Source organism: Panulirus ornatus, chromosome 33 (genome assembly GCF_036320965.1).
Source record: "Panulirus ornatus isolate Po-2019 chromosome 33, ASM3632096v1, whole genome shotgun sequence".
NCBI lineage: Eukaryota > Metazoa > Arthropoda > Malacostraca > Decapoda > Palinuridae > Panulirus > Panulirus ornatus.
The window spans coordinates 4,219,378-4,239,279 of NC_092256.1; the positions used below are offsets into that span (position 1 = coordinate 4,219,378).

At 42.4% G+C, this 19,902-nt stretch overlaps 1 protein-coding gene across 7 annotated transcripts in view; it reads left to right on the forward strand.

Annotated features, from left to right (window-relative positions):
* The window catches only part of LOC139759413 (uncharacterized), a 115,781-nt gene that overhangs the window by 70,635 nt on the left and 25,244 nt on the right, over positions 1 to 19,902 (forward strand). For all 7 annotated transcript variants that reach the window (XM_071681501.1, XM_071681502.1, XM_071681498.1 and 4 more), the window contains one exon: positions 1,387 to 1,564. The gene's annotated coding sequence lies outside the window, so the exon portion shown is untranslated. The remainder of the gene's footprint in view (positions 1 to 1,386; positions 1,565 to 19,902) is intronic.

The window sequence follows — 19,902 nt, forward strand, 5'->3', positions numbered from 1 at the left end:
GAATGTTGGTTTGTGGCAGGGGTGCATGATGTCTCCATGGTTTTTTAATTTGTTTATGGATAGGGTGGCTAGGGAGGTGAATGCAAGAGTTTTGGAGAGAGGGGCAAGTATGTAGTCTGTTGTGGATGAGAGGGCTTGGGAAGTGTCAATTGTTTTTCACTGATGATACAGCGCTGGTGGTTGATTCGGATGAGAAACTGCAGAAGTTGGTGACTGAGTTTGGTAAAGTGTGTGAAAGGAGAAAGTTGAGAGTATATGTGAATAAGAGCAAGGCTGTTAGGTTCAGTAGGGTTGAGGGACAAGTTAATTGGGAGGTAAGTTTTGAATGGAGAAAAACTGGAGGAAGTGGAGTGTTATAGATATCTGAGAGTGGACTTAACAACGGATAGAACCATGGAAGCGAGAGTGAGTGACAGGGTGGGGGAGGGAGTGAAGGTTCTGGGAGCATTGAAGAATGTGTGGAAGGCAAGAACGTTATCTCGGAGAGAAGAAGTGGGTAGGTTTGAAGGAATAGATTCCAACAATGTTATATGGTTGCAAGGCATGGGCTATAGATAGGGTTGTGCGTAGGAGGTTGGATGTGCTGGAAATGAAATGTTTGAGGACAGTATGTGGTGTGAGGTGGTTTGATCGAGTAAGTAATAAAAGGGTTAGCGAGATGTGTGGTAATTAAAAGAGTGTGGTTGAGAGAGCAGAAGATGGTGTGTTGAAATGGTTTTGACACATGAAGAGAATGAGTGAGGAAAGTTGACAAAGAGGATATACGTGTCAGAGGTGGAGGGAAGAAGCGGGAGACTGAATTGGAGGTAGAAGGATGGAGTGAAAAAGATTTTGAGCAATTGGGACTTGAACATACAGGAGGGTGAATGGTGTGCAAGGAGTAGAGTGGTATACCGGGTCAACGTGCTGTCATTCGATTGAACCAGGGCATGTGAAGTGTCTAGGGTAAACCATGGAAAGGTCTGTGGGGGCTGGATGTGGAAAGGGAGCTGTGGTTTCTGTGCATTACATATGACAGCTAGAGACTGAGTGTGAATGAATGTGGCCTTTTTTGTCTGATCCTGGTGCTACCTCCCTGGAGGTGGGGTGGGGATGCTATTTTGTGTGTGGCAGGGTGGCGACGGGAATGGATGAAGGCAGCAAGTATGGATATGTACATGTGTACATATGTATGTGTCTGTGAATGTATACGTTGTAATGTATATGTATGTATATGTACGTGTGTGGGCGTTTATGTATATACATGTGTATGTGGGTAGGTTGGGCCATTCCTCGTCATGTCTGTTTCCTTGAGCAAACTCGCTAATGCAGGAGACGACGGTTAAGTATAATGAATATGAATAATTTATATCTTATGAAAGACCAAATCTAGTATATGTTTTTCAGGTTTGGTTACTGCCCTTAAAGAAGCACAATGAAGCCATAGAGGAAGTCTAGAGGAGAGCAACAAAGATGGTTTCAGAATGAAGAGAGCTGATTTATAAGGGAAGGCTAGAGGCTCAGAAGAGAGAAGAGCGAGGGATGACAACGTCTAAGTTTATAGAAGAGATTAACAACATGAACAGTGAGCAGATCTTTCAGAGATTTAGGGATAGAGTAACCAGATGATATGAAATTAAGTTAGAAATTTAATGAAAAGGATGCAAAGAATTATTTTTATAGTATAAGAGTGGTGTATGAATGGAACATAATGACTGTAGGCATGGTTAATGCAGACAGCATGCATAAGTTTTAAGAGGTTTTATGACTAGAGAAGGTTCAAGAAATGGGTCCTATGAGTGTAAAACTCCCTTTCTATACATATTTGGGTCTCCATGGTGTAACTGTTTGTGTTATTGACCATAAGTTGGCATGGCCACTCATGAATTAGAGTCTTGGGTGTGGCAGTCAGTCTACCATCAATCCCAGCTTATTACCATGCCCTTGGGGCTTGTTGATAAATGGATACATGGATTAGGTTGGGGTGTGTAAATATGTAAACATACATAGATGTAAAGAGATGGGACAACACAAGTGGAAAACTCCTTACCCCAACACTCAAATAGTAGTTGGGATTACTAGAAAGCATTTGACATTGTACCTCACAGGAGGCTGATGAAGAAACATGACTATTAGGCAAGAATAAGGGAAAACTCCTTCAGTGGACAGAAGATTATCTCAGTGGATGGAAAGTGAGGATGCACAGTAGAAGAGCCTTTTCCAAATGGGTTGAGGTAACCAGTAGAGTAAATGACTTGCCTGAAGGTCTGAAGTCAAACTTAGATATGTTTGCAGATGATGCAAAGGTCATGAAAGAGGTGGAAAGGGAGGAGGATTGCATCAATTTACAAGGGGACCTAAACAGACTCCAATGTTGGTCTGCTACATGGTTGATGAAATTCAACCTGAATATATAAAAAGTAATGAGAATGGGAGAGAATGAGAGAAGGAGTTGATATGCTTATTGTCTAACACGAAATAAGCTTTAGGATTCTGTTTGTGAGAAGGACTTTGTCCTTAAACTGTTGCCAGAGTCCCACATTAGGAGAATAGTTAATGAAACAAACTGTCTGCCGGCAAATATTAGAATAACTTTCATGTATATGGATAAGGAAATATTTAGCAAGCTTCTCTTATCCTACATAAGACCAAAACTAGAATGTTTTTCTCAAGTTTCATCAACAACCCTAAAGAAACTCAAAGAGCTGATACAGAAGGTGCAGAGGAGGGCAGCAGAATTGGTATGGTAAAAGAATTAAGAGAAGTGAGTTGTAGGGAAAGGCTAGGGGAATCAGATTTTCCCACCGTGGAAGAGAGAAGAATGAGGGGTGACCTGATTTCAACCTTTAGGTTTTTAAAACAGATTGATGACATGGAAATGGACCAGTTCTTTGAGGGATGAAGGGATAGAGGAACCACAGAACATATGAAATGAAGCAAAGAACTTGTTAAAGATGTAAAGATGTACTTTTATAGTATAAGCATGGTGGATTATAATGAATGAGGATGTGGTTGATACAGACACCCTACATAAATTCAAGAAGCTGTATGATACAAGAGAATGTTCAAGAGGTGGGGCTCCACCAATATAAAACTCCACCCCTCATTTAGTACAAGTACATGATTACAAATAGGACATTATTGACAAAGGAACAGTCAGGATAGTACTTAAAAAGTAAAACATGCACTTCTCAAGGAAGGTGAGGTGTTGATAAAGGGAATAACAGTTGTAAGGAGATACACTGGAGGCATTTAGATTCTCATGGTGACAGGGAATCATGGAGACATAATGTCTTTACAGTGTGAACTGGAAAATTTCCTATACCTGCATATCAATGAACACACTAGGATGCGAGGGAGTAATTCACCCTTTTATATCTTATCTTCACAGACTAGCATGATTATTGAAAATGAATATCATATATGATACATCACTTGGAAAAAGTGATCATCTAATGCTCAAGTTTGATTATTTAGTAAAAGAGGAAGTTAAAAGATATGAGACAGGACTTGAGGAGGCGATACAATTGTGGAAACTGCACAAAACTTAATTTCAATTTGTATAGATTGGAATATGGAATTCATTAGCCTGGAACCATGGTATTATGGTGAAGGGTTCTGTGAAATTATCAGCTGAGAAATGGAAGCATGTGTATCTCTAGCCTGAAATACAAAGAGAAGGTTAAGAAAGGGAATGTAGGTTTAACTAAAGAATTCATAAAGCATAGGAGCTTTGAGGTATACGGTGGCAGAGATTATAGGTGACATTCCAGCCAGCCAGCTCATGTAAGGTATAAGCAAGCAATGAGCAAGTATAGCAGGAAAGGAAAGGAGGATCAGAGAAAGTTTAAAAAGAATATTGTGGAGAAGGTAGGTGAAAATCCTAAACTTTTACATAGATTTGTCAGAAGTAGATTGTCAGTTAAAGAGCAACCAATCTAGATGTAATGTAATGCACTGAAACCACAGCTCCCTTTCCATATCCAGGCCCCACAAAACTTTCTGTGGTTTACCCCAGATGCTTCACATGCCCTGGTTCAGTCCATTGACATCACGTCGACCCCGGTATACCACATCTTTCCAGTTTGCTCTATTCCTTGCATGCCTTTCACCCTCTTGTATGTTCAGGCCCCAGTCACTCAAAATCTTTTTCACTCCTTTTCGCCTCCAATTTGGTCTCATGCTTCTCCTTCCCTCCACCTCTGACACATATATCCTCTTTGTCAGTCTTTCCTCACTCATTCTCTTCATGTGTCCAAACCATTTCAATACACACTCTTCTGCTCTCTCAACCACACTGTTTTTATTTCCACACATATCTCATACCCTGTCATTACCTACTCGATCAAACCACCTTACACCACATATTGTCCTCAAACATTTTATTTCCAACACATCCACCCTCCTCTGTGCAACACTATCTATATCCCATGCCTCACAACTATATAACATTGTTGGAACCACTATTCCTTCAAAAATACCCATTTTTGCTCTTTGAGATAATGTTCTTGTCTTCCACACATTCTTCTGTGCTCCCAGATCCTTTGGCCCCTCCCCATCCTGTCACTCACTTCCCCTTCCATGGTTCCATCTGCTGCAAAGTCCTCTCCCAGATATTTAAAACACTTCACTTCCTCCAGTTTTTCTCCATTCAAACTTACCTCCCAATTAACTTGTCCCTCAGCCCGACTAAACCTAATACCCATGCTTTTAGTCACATTTACTCTCAACTTTCTTCTTTCACACACTTTACCAAACTCAGTCACCAACTTCTGCAGTTTCTCACCTGTATTAGCCACCAGCGCTGTATCATTGGGGAACAACGACTGACTCACTTCCCAACCCCTATCATCCACAACAGACTGCATACTTGCACCTCTGTCCAAAACTTTTGCATTCTTTTTCCTAAGCACCCTATCCATAAACAAATTGAACTACCATGGAGATATCACGCATTCCTGCCCCAAACTGACATTCATTGGGAACCAATCACTCTCCTCTCTTCTTACTCATGCACATGCCTTACATCCTTGGTAAAATCTTTTCACTGCTTCTAGTAACTTACCTCCCACACCATATACTCTTAGAACCTTCCACAAAGCATCTGTATCAACCCTATCATATGCCTTCTCCGGGTCCATAAATGCTACGTACAAATCCATCTTTTTTTCCAAGTATCTCTCACATACATTCTTCAAAGCAAACACCTCATTCACACATTCTCTACCTCCTCTGAAACTGCACTGTTCTTCCCTTCCTTTACCCTCTCACTCAATACCTTCCCATATAATTTTCCGGAAATTCTCAACAAACATATACCTTTGTAATTTCAACACTCACCTTTATCCCCTTTCCATTTGTACAATGGCACTATGCATGCATTCCACCAATCCTCATGCACTTCACCATGATTCATACATACATTGAATATCCTTGCCAACCAGTCAACAACACAGTCACCCCCTTTCTTAATAAATTCCACTGCCACTGCTTTGCCGGCTTTCATCTTCCACAAATTTTTCCCTACCTCTTCTCTGTATACCAAACTATGCTCCCTAACCGTTTCACTTCGCACACCATGTATATATATATATATATATATATATATATATATATATATATATATATATATATACATGTGATAGAGTGTAAGAAAGTAAATTCTAGATTGATATGGGTAAAACTGAAAGTTGATGGAGAGAGATGGGTGATTATTGGTGCATATGCACCTGGGCATGAGAAGAAAGATCATGAGAAGCAAGTGTTTTGGGAGCAGCTGAATGAGTGTGTTAGTGGTTTTGATGCAAAAGACCAGGTTATAGTGATGGGTGATTTGAATGCAAAGGTGAGTAATGTGGCAGTTCAGGGAATAATTGGTGTACATGGAGTGTTCAGTGTTGTAAATGGAAATGGTGAAGAGCTTGTAGATTTATGTGCTGAAAAAGGACTGGTGATTGGGAATACCTGGTTTAAAAAGTGAGATATACATAAGTGTATGTATGTAAGTAGGAGAGATGGCCAGAGAGCGTTATTGGATTACGTGTTAATTGATAGACGCACGAAAGAGAGACTTTTGGATGTTAATGTGCTGAGAGGTGCAACTGGAGGGATGTCTGATCATTATCTTGTGGAAGCAAAGGTGAAGATTTGTGGGGGTTTTCAGAAAAGAAGAGAGAATGTTGGAGTGAAGAGAGTGGTGAGAGTAAGTGAGCTTGGGAAGGACACTTGTATGAGGAAGTACCAGCAGAGACTGAGTACAGAATGGAAAAAGATGAGAACAAAGGAGGTAAGGGGAGTGGGGGAGGAATGGGATGTATTTAGGGAAGCAGTGATGGATTGCGCAAAAGATGCTTGTGGCATGAGAAGCGTGGGAGGTGGGTTGATTAGAAAAGGTAATGAGTGGTGGAATGAAGAAGTAAGATTATTAGTGAAAGAGAAGAGAGAGGCATTTGAACGATTTTTGCAGGGAAAAAATGCAAATGAGTGGGAGAGGTATAAAAGAAAGAGGCAGGAGGTCAAGAGAAAGGTGCAAGAGGTGAAAAAGAGGGCAAATGAGAGTTGCGGTGAGAGAGTATCATTAGAATTCAGGGAGAATAAAAAGATGTTTTGGAAGGAGGTAAATAAAGTGCGTAAGACAAGGGAGCAAAAGGGAACTTCAGTGAAGGGGGCAAATGGGGAGGTGATAACAAGTAGTGGTGATGTGAGAAGGAGATGGAGTAAGTATTTTGAAGGTTTGTTGAATGTGTTTGATGATAGAGTGGCAGATGTGGGGTGTCTTGGTCGAGGTGGTGTGCAAAGTGAGAGGGTTAGAAAAAATGATTTGGTAAATAGAGAAGAGGTAGTAAAAGCTTTACGGGAGATGAAAGCCGGCAAAGCAGCAGGTTTGGATGGTATTGCAGTGGAATTTATTAAAAAAGGGGGTGACTGTATTGTTGACTGGTTGGTAATGTTATTTAATGTATGTATGACTCATGGTGAGGTGCCTGAGGATTGGCGGAGTGCTTGCATAGTGCCATTGTACAAAGGCAAAGGGGATAAGAGTGAGTGCTCAAATTACAGAGGTATAAGTTTGTTGAGTATTCCTGGGAAATTATATGGGAGGGTATTGATTGAGAGGGTGAAGGCATGTACAGAGCATCAGATTGGGGAAGAGCAGTGTGGTTTCAGAAGTGGTAGAGGGTGTGTGGATCAGGTGTTTGCTTTGAAGAATGTATGCGAGAAATACTTAGAAAAACAAATGGATTTGTATGTAGCATTTATGGATCTGGAGAGGGCATATGATAGAGTTGATAGAGATGCTCTGTGGAAGGTATTAAGAATATATGGTGTGGGAGGCAAGTTGTTAGAAGCAGTGAAAAGTTTTTATCGAGGATGTAAGGCATGTGTACGTGTAGGAAGAGAGGAAAGTGATTGGTTCTCAGTGAATGTAGGTTTGCGGCAGGGGTGTGTGATGTCTCCATGGTTGTTTAATTTGTTTATGGATGGGGTTGTTACGGAGGTGAATGCAAGAGTTTTGGAAAGGGGGGCAAGTATGAAGTCTGTTGTGGATGAGAGAGCTTGGGAAGTGAGTCAGTTGTTGTTCGCTGATGATACAGCGCTGGTGGCTGATTCATGTAAGAAACTGCAGAAGCTGGTGACTGAGTTTGGTAAAGTGTGTGAAAGAAGAAAGTTAAGAGTAAATGTGAATAAGAGCAAGGTTATTAGGTACAGTAGGGTTGAGGGTCAAGTCAATTGGGAGGTAAGTTTGAATGGAGAAAAGCTGGAGGAAGTGAAGTGTTTTAGATATCTGGGAGTGGATCTGGCAGCGGATGGAACCATGGAAGCAAAGGTGAATCATAGGGTGGGGGAGGGGGCGAAAATTCTGGGAGCCTTGAAGAATGTGTGGAAGTCGAGAACATGATCTCGGAAAGCAAAAATGGGTATGTTTGAAGGAATAGTGGTTCCAACAATGTTGTATGGCTGCGAGGCTTGGGCTATGGATAGAGTTGTGCGTAGGAGGTGGATGTACTGGAAATGAGATGTTTGAGGACAATATGTGGTGTGAGGTGGTTTGATCGAGTAAGTAATGTAAGGGTGAGAGAGATGTGTGGAAATAAAAAGAGTGTGGTTGAGAGAGCAGAAGAGGGTGTTTTGAAATGGTTAGGTCACATGGAGAGAATGAGTGGGGAAAGGTTGACCAAGAGGATATATGTGTCAGAGGTGGAGGGAACGAGGAGAAGTGGGAGACCAAATTGGAGGTGGAAAGATGGAGTGAAAAAGATTTTGTGTGATCCGGGCCTGAACATGCAGGAGGGTGAAAGGCGTGCAAGGAATAGAGTGAATTGGAACGATGTGGTATACCGGGGTCGACGTGCTGTCAGTGGATTGAACCAGGGCATGTGAAGCGTCTGGGGTAAACCATGCAAAGTGTGTGGGGCCTAGATGTGGAAAGGGAGCTGTGGTTTCGGTGCATTATTACATGACAGCTAGAGACTGAGTGTGAACGAATGGGGCCTTTGGTGTTTTTCCTAGCGCTACCTCGCACACATGAGGGGGGAGGGGGTTGTTCTTCTATGTGTGGCGAGGTGGCGATGGGAACAGATGGGGGCAGACAGTGTGAATTGTGTACGTGTGTATATATGTATGTGTGTGCGTTATGATGTATAGGTGTGTATATTGTGCATGGGTGGACGTGTATGTGTGTGCATGTGTATGTGGGCGGGTTGGGCCATTCTTTCATCTGTTTCCTTGCGCTACCTCGCTAACGCGGGAGACAGCGACAAAGTAAAATAATAAAAAAAAATATATATATATATTTTTTTTTTTTTTGCTTTGTCGCTGTCTCCCGCGTTTGTGAGGTAGCGCAAGGAAACAGATGAAAGAAATGGCCCAACCCACCCCCATACACATGTATATACATACACGTCCACACACGCAAATATACATACCTACACAGCTTTCCATGGTTTACCCCAGACGCTTCACATGCCCTGATTCAATCCACTGACAGCACGTCAACCCCGGTATACCACATCGATCCAATTCACTCTATTCCTTGCCCTCCTTTCACCCTCCTGCATGTTCAGGCCCCGATCACACAAAATCTTTTTCACTCCATCTTTCCACCTCCAATTTGGTCTCCCACTTCTCCTCGTTCCCTTCACCTCCGACACATATATCCTCTTGGTCAATCTTTCCTCACTCATTCTCTCCATGTGCCCAAACCATTTCAAAACACCCTCTTCTGCTCTCTCAACCACGCTCTTTTTATTTCCACACATCTCTCTTACCCTTACATTACTTACTCGATCAAACCACCTCACACCACACATTGTCCTCAAACATCTAATTTCCAACACATCCACCCTCCTGCGCACAACTCTATCCATAGCCCACGCCTCGCAACCATACAACATTGTTGGAACCACTATTCCTTCAAACATAGCCAATTTTGCTTTCGGAGATAATGTTCTCGACTTCCACACATTATTCAAGGCTCCCAGGATTTTGTCCCCTCCCCCACCCTATGATCCACTTCCACTTCCATGGTTCCATCCGCTGCCAGATCTACTCCCAGATATCTAAAACACTTTACTTCCTCCAGTTTTTCTCCATTCAAACTTACCTCCCAATTGACTTGACCCTCAACCCTACTGTACCTAATAACCTTGCTCTTATTCACATTTACTCTTAACTTTCTACTTTCACACACTTTACCAAACTCAGTCACCAGCTTCTGCAGTTTCTCACATGAATCAGCCACCAGCGCTGTATCATCAGTGAACAACAACTGACTCACTTCCCAAGCTCCCTCATCCACAACAGACTTCATACTTGCCCCTCTTTCCAAAACTCTTGCATTCATCTCCCTAACAACCCCATCCATAAACAAATTAAACAACCATGGAGACATCACACACCCCTGCCGCAAACCTACATTCACTGAGAACCAATCACTTTCCTCTCTTCCTACATGTACACATGCCTTACATCCTCGATAAAAACTTTTCACTGCTTCTAACAACTTGCCTCCCACTCCATATATTCTTAATACCTTCCACAGAGCATCTCTATCAACTCTATCATATGCCTTCTTCAGATCCATAAATGCTACATACAAATCCATTTGCTTTTCTAAGTATTTCTCACATACATTCTTCAAAGCAAACACCTGATCCACACATCCTCTACCACTTCTGAAACCACACTGCTCTTCCCCAATCTGATGCTCTGTACATGCCTTCACCCTCTCAATCAATACCCTCCCATATAATTTCCCAGGAATACTCAACAAACTTATACCTCTGTAATTTGAGCACTCACTCTTATCCCCTTTGCCTTTGTACAATGACACTATGCACGCATTCCGCCAATCCTCAGGCACCTCACCATGAGTCATACTTACATTAAATAACCTTACCAACCAGTCAACAATACAGTCACCCCCTTTTTTAATAAGTTCCACTGCAATACCATCCAAACCTGCTGCCTTGCCGGCTTTCATCTTCCGCAAAGCTTTTACTACCTCTTCTCTGTTTACCAAATCATTTTCCCTAACCCTCTCACTTTGCAAACCACCTTGGCCAAAACACCCTATATCTGCCACTCTATCATCAAACACCTTCAACAAACCTTCAAAATACTCACTCCATCTCCTTCTCACATTACCACTACTTGTTTTCACCTCCCCACTTGCGCCCTTCACTGAAGTTCCCATTTGCTCCCTTGTCTTACGCACTTTATTTACCTCCTTCCAGAACATCTTTTTATTCTCCCTAAAATTTAATGATACTCTCTCACCCCAACTCTCATTTGCCCTTTTTTTCACCTCTTGCACCTTTCTCTTGACCTCCTGTCTCTTTCTTTTATACATCTCCCACTCAATTGCATTTTTTCCCTGCAAAAATCGTCCAAATGCCTCTCTCTTCTCTTTCACTAATAATCTTACTTCATCCCACCACTAATTACCCTTTCTAATCAACCCACCTCCCACTCTTCTCATGCCACAAGCATCTTTTGTGCAATCCATCACTGATTTCCTAAATACATCCCATTCCTCCCCCACTCCACTTACTTCCATTGTTCTCACCTTTTTCCATTCTGTACTCAGTCTGTCGTGGTACTTCCTTACACAAGTCTCCTTCCCAAGCTCACTCACTCTCACCACCCTCTTCACCCCAACATTCACTCTTCTTTTCTGAAAACCCATACAAATCTTCACCTTAGCCTCCACAAGATAATGATCTGACATCCCTCCAGTTGCACCTCTCAGCACATTAACATCCAAAAGTCTCTCTTTTGCGCGCCTGTCAATTAACGCGTAATCCAATAACACTCTCTGGCCATCTCTCCTACTTACATACGTATACTTATGTATATCTCGCTTTTTAAACCAGGTATTCCCAATCACCAGTCCTTTTTCAGCATATAAATCTACAAGCTCTTCACCATTTCCATTTACAACACTGAACACCCCATGTATACCAATTATTCCCTCAACTGCCATATTACTCACCTTTGCATTCAAATCACCCATCACTATAACTAGGTCTTGTGCATCAAAGCCACTAACACACTCATTCAGCTGCTCCCAAAACACTTGCCTCTCATGATCTTTCTTCTCATGCCCAGGTGCATATGCACCAATAATCACCCATCTCTCTCCATCAACTTTCAATTTTACCCATATTAATCGAGAATTTACTTTCTTACACTCTATCTCATACTCCCACAACTCCTGTTTCAGGAGTACTGCTACTCCTTCCCTTGCTCTTGTCCTCTCACTAACCCCTGACTTTACTCCCAAGACATTCCCAAACCACTCTTCCCCTTTACCCTTGAACTTCGTTTCACTCAGAGCCAAAACATCCAGGTTCCTATCCTCAAACATACTACCTATCTCTCCTTTTTTCACATCTTGGTTACATCCACACACATTTAGACACCCCAGTCTGAGCCTTCGAGGAGGATGAGCACTCCTCGTGTGACTCCTTCTGTTTCCCATTTTAGAAAGTTAAAAAATGCAAGGAGGGGAGGATTTTTGGCCCCCTGGTCCCGTCCCCTCTAGTCGCCTTCTACGACACACGAGGAATGCGTGGGAAGTATTCTTTCACCCCTATTCAAAGGGATAATATATATATATACATATATATATATATATATATATATATATATATATATATATATATATATATATATATATATATATCTTTTTTTTTTTTTTTTTTTTTGCTTTGTCGCTGTCTCCCGCGTTTGCGAGGTAGCGCAAGGAAACAGACGAAAGAAAATGGCCCAAGCCACCCCCATACACATGCCCTGATTCAACCCACTGACAGCACGTCAACCCCGGTATACCACATCGCTCCAATTCACTCTATTCTTTGCCCTCCTTTCACCCTCCTGCATGTTCAGGCCCCAATCACACAAAATCTTTTTCACTCCATCTTTCCACCTCCAATTTGGTCTCCCTCTTCTCCTCGTTCCCTCCACCTCCGACACATATATCCTCTTGGTCAATCTTTCCTCACTCATTCTCTCCATGTGACCAAACCATTTCAAAACACCCTCTTCTGCTCTCTCAACCACGCTCTTTTTATTTCCACACATCTCTCTTACCCTTACGTTACTTACTCGATCAAACCACCTCACACCACACATTGTCCTCAAACATCTCATTTCCAGCACATCCATCCTCCTGCGCACAACTCTATCCATAGTCCACGCCTCGCAACCATACAACATTGTTGGAACCACTATTCCTTCAAACATACCCATTTTTGCTTTCCGAGATAATGTTCTCGACTTCCACACATTCTTCAAGGCTCCCAGAATTTTCGCCCCCTCCCCCACCCTATGATCCACTTCCGCTTCCATGGTTCCATCCGCTGCCAGATCCACTCCCAGATATCTAAAACACTTCACTTCCTCCAGTTTTTCTCCATTCAAACTCACCTCCCAATTGAATTGACCCTCAACCCTACTCTACCTAATAACCTTGCTCTTATATATACATGTACATACACATACACACATACATATACACACACACACACATATACATATATTTTTTTTTTTTTTTGCTTTGTCGCTGTCTCCCGCGTTTGCGAGGTAGCGCAAGGAAACAGACGAAAGAAATGGCCCAACCCACCCTCATACACATGTATATACATACGTCCACACACGCAAATATACATACTTACACAGCTTTCCATGGTTTACCCCAGACGCTTCACATGCCTTGATTCAATCCACTGACAGCATGTCAACCCTGGTATACCACATCGCTCCAATTCACTCTATTCCTTGCCCTCCTTTCACCCTCCTGTATGTTCAGGCCCCCATCACACAAAATCTTTTTCACTCCATCTTTCCACCTCCAATTTGGTCTCCCTCTTCTCGTTCCCTCCACCTCCGACACATATATTCTCTTGGTCAATCTTTCCTCACTCATTCTCTCCATGTTCCCAAACCATTTCAAAACACCCTCTTCTGCTCTCTCAACCACACTCTTTTTATTTCCACACATCTCTCTTACCCTTACGTTACTTACTCGATCAAACCACCTCACACCACATATTGTCCTCAAACATCTTATTTCCAGCACATCCATCCTCCTGCGCACAACTCTATCCATAGCCCACGTCTCGCAACCATGCAACATTGTTGGGACCACTATTCCTTCAAACATACCCATTTTTGCTCTCCGAGATACTGTTCTCGACTTCCACACATTCTTCAAGGCTCCCAGAATTTTCGCCCCCTCCCCCACCCTATGATCCACTTCCACTTACATGGTTCCATCCGCTGCCAGATCCACTCCCAGATATCTAAAACACTTCACTTCCTCCAGTTTTTCTCCATTCAAACTCACCTCCCAATTGACTTGACCCTCAACCCTACTGTACCTAATAACCTTGCTCTTATTCACATTTACTCTTAACTTTCTTCTTTCACACACTTTACCAAACTCATATATATACATATGAAAAAAGTAAGAAATAATTTAGAAAACTGAAACTTCTAGCTTGAAATGAAATGAGAAAATGAATGTCACATAAAGGTTCAACCTCTGGCTATGGAAAAGGGAAAATGTATAATTTATTTACACAAACGTCAATAGTAGTTCTCTGCAATTTAACCACTGTATCAATAAGCTTCAATGTCTAAGCTACATTTTTTTTTTCCAGTTTCACTCTTTTCTTGTCAAAGCACCATGTATGAAAACTATCACTCCAGTAACACAACTATAAACATTTACTTCCCCTTTAAAAAATGTTCTGGGGAAACATATATATATATATATGTATTTTATTTATTTTTATTTTGCTTTGTCGCTGTCTCCCACATTTGCGAGGTAGTGCAAGGAAACAGATGAAAGAAATGGCCCAACCCACCCCCATACACATGTATATACATACACGTCCACACACGCAAATACATACCCATAAGTCTCAATGTGCACATATATATACACACACAGACACATACATATATACACATGCACACAATTCACACTGTCTGCCTTTATTCATTCCCATTGCCACCTCGCCACACATGGAATAACATCCCCCTCCCCCCTCATGTGTGTGAGGTAGCGCTAGGAAAAGACAACAAAGGCCCCATTCGTTCACACTCAGTCTCTAGCTGTCATGCAATAATGCCCGAAACCACAGCTCCCTTTCCACATCCAGGCCCCACAGAACTTTCCATGGTCTACCCCAGACGCTTCACATGCCCTGATTCACTCCATTGACAGCATGTCGACCCCGGTATACCACATCGATCCAATTCACTCTATTCCTTGCCCTCCTTTCACCCTCCTGAATGTTCAGGCCCCCATCACTCAAAATCTTTTTCACTCCATCTTTGCACCTCCAATTTGGTCTCCCACTTCTCCTCGTTCCCTCCACCTCCGACCCATATATCCTCTTGGTCAATCTTTCCTCACTCATTCTCTCCATATGCCCAAACCATTTCAAAACACCCTCTTCTTCTCTCTCAACCATGCTCTTTTTATTTCCACACATCTCTTTAACAATTACTTTACTTACTCGATCAAATCACCTCACACCACATATTGTCCTCAAACATCTCATTTCCAGCACATCCACCCTCCTGCGCACAACTCTATCCATAGCCCACACCTCACAACCATACAACTTTGTTGGAAACACTATTCCTTCAAACATAGCCATTTTTGCTTTCAGAGATAATGTTCTCGACTTCCACACATTCTTCAAGGCTCCCAGGATTTTCTCCCCTCTCCCACCCTATGATTCACTTCCGCTTCTATGGTTCCATCCCCTGCCAGATCCACTCCCAGATATCTAAAAGACTTTACTTCGTCCAGTTTTTCTCCATTCAAACTTACCTCCCAATTGACTTGACCCTCAACCCTACTGTACCTAATAACCTTGCTCTTATTCATATTTACTCTTAACTTTCTACTTTCACACACTTTATCAAAGTCAGTCACCAGCCTCAGCAGTTTCTCACTTGAATCAGCCATCAGCGCTGTATCATCAGCGAACAACAACTTCCCAAGCTCTCTCATCCCCAACAGACTTCATACTTGTCCTCTCTTTCCAAAACTCTTGCATTCACCTCCCTAACAACCCCATCCATAAACAAATTAAACAACCATGGAGACATGACACACCCCTGCCGCAAACCTACATTCACTGAGAACCAGTCACTTTCCTCTCTTCCTACACAGTACAAATGCCTTACATCCTCGATAAAAACATTTCACTGCTTCTAACAACTTGCCTCCCACACCATATATTCTTAATACCTTCCACAGAGCATCTTTATCAGCTCTATCATATGCCTTCTCCAGATCCGTAAATGCTACATACAAATCCACTTGCTTTTCTAAGTATTTCTCACATACATTCTTCAAAGCAAACACCTGATCCACACATCCTCTACCACTTCTGAAACCACACTGCTCTTCCCCAGTATGATGCTCTGTACATGCATTCACCCTCTCAATCAATACCCTCCCATATGATTTACCAGGAATACTCAACAGACTTATACCTCTGTAATTTGAGCACTCACTCTTATCCCCTTTGCCTTTGTACAATGGCACTATGCATGTATTGCGCCAGTCTTCAGGCACCTCACCATGAATCATACATACATTAAATAACCTTACCAACCAGTCAACAATACAGTCACCCCCTTTTTTAATAAATTCCACTGCAGTACCATCCAAACCTGCTGCCATGCCGGCTTTCAACTTCCGCAAAGCTTTTACTACCTCTTCTCTGTTTACCAAAATCATTTTCCCTAACTCTCTCACTTTGCACACCACCTCGACCAAAACACCCTATATCTGCCACTCTATCATCAAATACATTCAACAAACCTTCAAAATACTCACTGCATCTTCTTCTCACATCACCACTACTTGTTATCACCTCCCTATTTGCCCCCTTCACTGAAGTTACCGTTTGCTCCCTTGTCTTACACACTTTATTTGCCTACTTCCAGAGCATCTTTTTATTCTCCCTAAAATTTAATGATACTCTCTCACCCCAACTCTCATTTGCCCTCTCTGTCACCTCTTGCACCTTTCTCTTGGCCTCCTGTCTCTTTCTTTTATACATCTCCCACTCATTTGCATTTTTTACCCTGAAAAAATCGTCCAAATGCCTCTCTCTTCTCTTTCACTAATAATCTTACTTCTTCATCCCACCACTCGCTACCCTTTCTAATCAACCCACCTCCCACGCTTCTCATGATACAAGCATATTTTGTGCAAGCCATCACTGCTTCACTAAATACATCCCATTCCTCCCCCACTCCCCTTACCTCCTTTATATATATGTTTTTTTTTTTTTTTTTTTTTTTTTTGCCGCTGTCTCCAGCATTTGCGAGGTAGCGCAAGGAAACAGACGAAAGAAATGGCCCAACCCACCCCCATACACATGTATATACATACGTCCACACATGCAAATATACATACCTACACAGCTTTCCATGGTTTACCCCAGACGCTTCACATGCCCTGATTCAATTCACTGACAGCACGTCAACCCCGGTATACCACATCGATCCAATTCACTCTATTCCTTGCCCTCCTTTCACCCTCCTGCATGTTCAGGCCTCGATCACACAAAATCTTTTTCACTCCATCTTTCCACCTCCAATTTGGCCTCCCACTTCTCCTCGTTCCCTCCACCTCCGACACATATATCCTCTTGGTCAATCTTTCCTCACTCATTCTCTCCATGTGCCCAAACCATTTCAAAACACCCTCTTCTGCTCTCTCAACCATGCTCTTTTTATTTCCACACATCTCTCTTACCCTTACGTTACTTACTCGATCAAACCACCTCACACCACACATTGTCCTCAAACATCTCATTTCCAGCACATCCATCCTCCTGCGCACAACTCTATCTATAGCCCACGCCTCGCAACCATACAACATTGTTGGAACCACTATTCCTTCAAACATACCCATTTTTGCTTTCCGAGATACTGTTCTCGACTTCCACACATTCTTCAAGGCTCCCAGGATTTTCGCCCCCTCCCCCACCCTATGATCCATTTCCGCTTCCATGGTTCGATCCGCTGCCAGATCCACTCCCAGATATCTAAAACACTCTACTTCCTCCAGTTTTTCTCCATTCAATCTTACCTCCCAAATGACTTGACCCTCAACCCTACTGTACCTAATTACCTTGCTCTTATTCACATTTACTCTTAACTTTCTTCTTTCACACACTTTACCAAACTCAGTCACCAGCTTCTGCAGTTTCTCACATGAATCAGCTACCAGCGCTGTATCATCAGCAAACAACAACTGACTCACTTCCCAAGCTCTCTTATCCCCAACAGACTTCATACTTGCCCCTCTTTCCAAATCTCTTGCATTCACCTCCCTAACAACCCCATCCATAAACAAATTAAACAACCATGGCGACATCTCACACCCCTGCCGCAAACCTACATTCACTGAGAACCAATCACTTTCCTCTCTTCCTACACGTACACATGCCTTACATCCTCGATAAAAACTTTTCACTGCTTCTAACAACTTGCCTCCCACACCATATATTCTTAATACCTTCCACAGAGCATCTCTATCAACTCTATCATATGCCTTCTCCAGATCCATAAATGCTACATACGAATCCATATATATATATATATATCTATATATATGTATATGGAGGAAGTGAAGTGTTTTAGATATCTGGGAGTGGATCTGTCAGCGGATGGAACCATGGAAGCGGAAGTGGATCATAGGGTGGGGGAGGGGGCGAAAATTTTGGGAGCCTTGAAAAATGTGTGGAAGTCGAGAACATTATCTCGGAAAGCAAAAATGGGTATGTTTGAAGGAATAGTGGTTCCAACAATGTTGTATGGTTGCGAGGCGTGGGCTATGGATAGAGATGTGCGCAGGAGGATGGATGTGCTGGAAATGAGATGTTTGAGGAAAATGTGTGGTGTGAGGTGGTTTGATTGAGTAAGTAACGTAAGGGTAAGAGAGATGTGTGGAAATAAAAAGAGCGTGGTTGAGAGAGCAGAAGAGGGTGTTTTGAAATGGTTTGGGCACATGGAGAGAATGAGTGAGGAAAGATTGACCAAGAGGATATATGTGTCGGAGGTGGAGGGAACGAGGAGAAGAGGGAGACCAAATTGGAGGTGGAAAGATGGAGTGAAAAAGATTTTGTGTGATCGGGGCCTGAACATGCAGGAGGGTGAAAGGAGGGCAAGGAATAGAGTGAATTGGAGCGATGTGGTATACAGGGGTTGACGTGCTGTCAGTGGATTGAATCAAGGCATGTGAAGCGTCTGGGGTAAACCATGGAAAGCTGTGTAGGTATGTATATTTGCGTGTGTGGACGTGTGTATGTACATGTGTATGGGGGGGGGGTTGGGCCGTTTCTTTCGTCTGTTTCCTTGCGCTACCTCGCAAACGCGGGAGACAGCGACAAAGTATAAAAAAAAAAAAAAAAAAAAAAATGTATATATATATATATAACAAGTAGTGGTGATGTGAGAAGGAGATGGAGTGAGTATTTTGAAGGTTTGTTGAATATGTTTGATGATAGAGTGGCAGATATAGGGTATTTTGGTCGAGGTGGTGTGCAAAGTGAGAGGGTTAGGGAAAATGATTTGGTAAACAGGGAAGAGATAGTAAAAGCTTTGCGGAAGATGCAAGCCAGCAAGGCAGCAGGTTTGGATGGTATTGCAGTGGAATTTATTAAAAAAGGGGGTGACTGTATTGTTGACTGGTTGGTAAGGCTATTTAATGTATGTATGACTCATGGTGAGGTGCCTGAGGATTGGCGGAATGCGTGCATAGTGCCATTGTACAAAGGCAAAGGGGATAAGAGTGAGTGCTTAAATTACAGAGGTATAAATTTGTTGAGTATTCCTGGTAAATTATATGGGAGGGTATTGATTGAGAGGGTGAAGGCATGTACAGAGCATCAGATTGGGGAAGAGCAGTGTGGTTTCAGAAGTGGTAGAGGATGTGTGGATCAGGTGTTTGCTTTGAAGAATGTATTTGAGAAATACTTAGAAAAGCAAATGGATTTGTATGTAGCATTTATGGTTCTGGAGAAGGCATATGATAGAGTTGATAGAGATGCTCTGTGGAAGGTATTAAGAATATATGGTGTGGGAGGCAAGTTGTTAGAAGCAGTGAAAAGTTTTTATCGAGGATTTAAGTCATGTGTACGTGTAGGAAGAGAGGAAAGTGATTGGTTCTCAGTGAATGTAGGTTTGCGGCAGGGGTGTGTCTTGTCTCCATGGTTGTTTAATTTGTTTATGGATGGGGTTGTTAGGGAGGTGGATGCAAGAGTTTTGGAAATAGGAGCAAGTATGAAGTCTGTTGGGGATGAGAGAGCTTGGGAAGTGAGTCAGTTGTTGTTTGCTGATGATACAGTGCTGGTGGCTGATTCATGTGAGAAACTGCAGAAG